The sequence below is a fragment of the Pteropus vampyrus genome, unplaced genomic scaffold (assembly GCF_000151845.1).
Source record: "Pteropus vampyrus isolate Shadow unplaced genomic scaffold, Pvam_2.0 Scaffold6, whole genome shotgun sequence".
Lineage (NCBI taxonomy): Eukaryota > Metazoa > Chordata > Mammalia > Chiroptera > Pteropodidae > Pteropus > Pteropus vampyrus.
In genome coordinates, this window is record NW_011888787.1 from 8,960,701 (window position 1) to 8,963,258 (window position 2,558).

A 2,558-nucleotide genomic window follows, 5' to 3' on the forward strand; every position below is an offset into this window, starting at 1 on the left:
GTTATTTTTTAACAGCTTTACTGAGCTATAACTGACATATAATAAACAGCACATATTTAAAGTACACAATTTAAGACCTGAAATTTGTATGACACCTGTGAAAACTATAACCACAAACAACATATCACTCCTAAAAATTTCCTCACATGCCTTGGTAACCCCTCCCTCAACTTCTACTCCAACTCCAGGCAATCGCTGATCTGCTTTCTGTCGCTACATATTAGTTTGAATTTTGTAGAATTTTAATTAAATGGAATCATACAATATGGTTTTTTTTTGGGGGGGGCGAGTCTGGCTTCTTTCAAATAGCATAATTATTTTGAGATTCATCCATGGAGTTGCACATATCAATAGTTTTCATTTCTCACTTTTTAAAACTTTCCACTTTTGAAGCATGCCCTCCTACAGTATTTACTCTATCTTAACAGCTTTGCTCCATGGAATGACAAAGCTCCACTTTAGGAGCAGCCTTGTGTGTAAGAGACCTCCTGCAGGTATGAGATGCTGCCTGGGGCTGAGGCACAGATCTCAGTTTTCTAAGAATTCTCTAAAATATAAAAAGAGTACTGTGGTAAGCGAAATAATGGCCTCCAAAGATGTCCCCATCCCAGCCCCTGGAAACTGGATATGTTACTTTACATGCCAAAAGGGACTTTGCAGGTGTGATCAAGGATCTTTAGATGAGGACACCATCTTGGATTATCTGGGTATCCCCAATTTTATAATCACAGTAATTCTTATAAGTAGAACAGGGACGCAAGAGAGTCAGAGTCAAAGAGATGTGAAGATGCTGTGATGTTGGCTTTGAAGATGGAGGAAGGGGTCACAGGCCAGGGAACGGTCTTTAGAAACTGGAGAGGGCAAGGAAATTCTCCCCTGGAGCCTCCAGAAGGAATGTAGCTCTGCCTACACCTTGATTTTCAAGCCTATAAGATCCATTTTTAGACCTCCGACGTCCAGAACAAAAAGATAATAAATTTGTATTGTTTTAAGCCACTAAGTTTGTGATAATTAGTTATAGCAGCAATAGGAAATTAGGACAATTACCAATCCTGGAAGGAAAGAAAGAGAGAGAGAGAGAGAGAGAGAGAGAGAGAGAGAGAGAGAGAGAGAAGGAAGGAGAGAAAGAAAAGCTCTGGTGAGTCCGACCACTTCTATTTTTCCTTCCACTTTGTGACAAGTGGTCTAATAGGAGCAGAAGCAAGTTGGCATTAAATCAGACTGACCAACCTGTAGCTGCTACCCTGAGCTCATTTTCTCATCTTAATGGGGGGGTGATATGGTATTTATCTCGAGGTGCCGTGGAGAGGATGGATGAGATGATACACGCAAAGGGCCCAGCATGGAGTAGGCCCTCAATAAATATTCACTCTTCACTTCCCATCTAATATTTGAATCCAAGAGACTAAATCATCACTGACAGTGACCTGCTGTGTGATTTTGGTGTAGCTACTTCCTTCCCTTTAATCTGCTCCATGAGTTCAAAGGGAGATGCTCCTTAAGTCTCTGAGAGTGTTTAGAGCTTGTAATGTGGCTGGATCCTCTTGGTTAAAAAGTGCCATTTAGATGTAAGATGCTATTAACTTTTCAGCAGGTAATTACTTCCTGTCCTAAATTGCTTAGCACTGTACTAAGGTTCCATCTCTGAGCTGATCTTGCTTAACAGGGTGACAAAATACCTCACCTGGATGTTATGAGTCTTAATTAATTAATGTTTATTAAGCCTACACAAGCCCATCATAAAAGTCTAAATGTTGAGTATTATTTACCTTTCCTATGGTTGTCACTTCCAGTATTTTAATATAGCAGCTAATACTGTCAGATAAAAGTTGGCATTTCAGCATTGAATTAGGTAATATATACTTTGTAGTCACGTGGGGGAGGGGGCGTCTAATAACTATTTAAAGAGCTTTCTGCTTTTTACAAGAAAAGGTCTAGGGAAATAGAGCTATTACTTTTCTATGAGAGCATAATTCAGAACAGATTTACATTTCAAATCCTTATCTCACATAAAACCATACAGATTGACCAAAAAAGCTAAAATTTTGAAGTGCTGAGATATTTTATGTAATAGTTAATTTTTTTTTTCATCCACGGCAACCGTTGGTTGACCTCACAGATTCAAGGACCTTGTCAGTTTACAGTCCCTTATTTTTAAATTTTTTTATTTTTTTTACACCTATAGCACCTGGTCTTCTTAGGTGGTCTCCCATCCAAGTATTAGCCAGGCCCAACTCTGCTTAGTTTCCAAGATCATACAAGATCGGGCTTGTTCAGAGTGGCATGGCCATAGACAGTTACATTTTTAAAGTCAATGTTTATCAGATATTAATGTTCTAAACGCTGTGCTCGCATTAAAGTTAAAACAGGTGTAACCCAACTCCAACATTTCACATTTACTTAGAGAGTATCACTATCTGCATAAATTTCCAAGTACATATAACTGGTTCATCAGGGCGAGGTTGAGGGCAGAGGATCCACACGGCATAAAGTCTTGGGTTCCATAGTAAATGGCTACCACGTTGGACTTACTATGTGACAGACACCGGGATAAGTCA

At 39.2% G+C, this 2,558-nt stretch overlaps 1 protein-coding gene and 1 pseudogene across 1 annotated transcript in view; one reads left to right on the forward strand and one right to left on the reverse strand.

Moving 5' to 3' along the window:
• AKNAD1 (AKNA domain containing 1) overlaps nucleotides 1-2,558 on the forward strand; it is a 44,976-nt gene that overhangs the window by 2,896 nt on the left and 39,522 nt on the right. The window lies entirely within an intron of this gene.
• On the reverse strand, nucleotides 2,177-2,295 carry LOC111745464 (annotated as a pseudogene).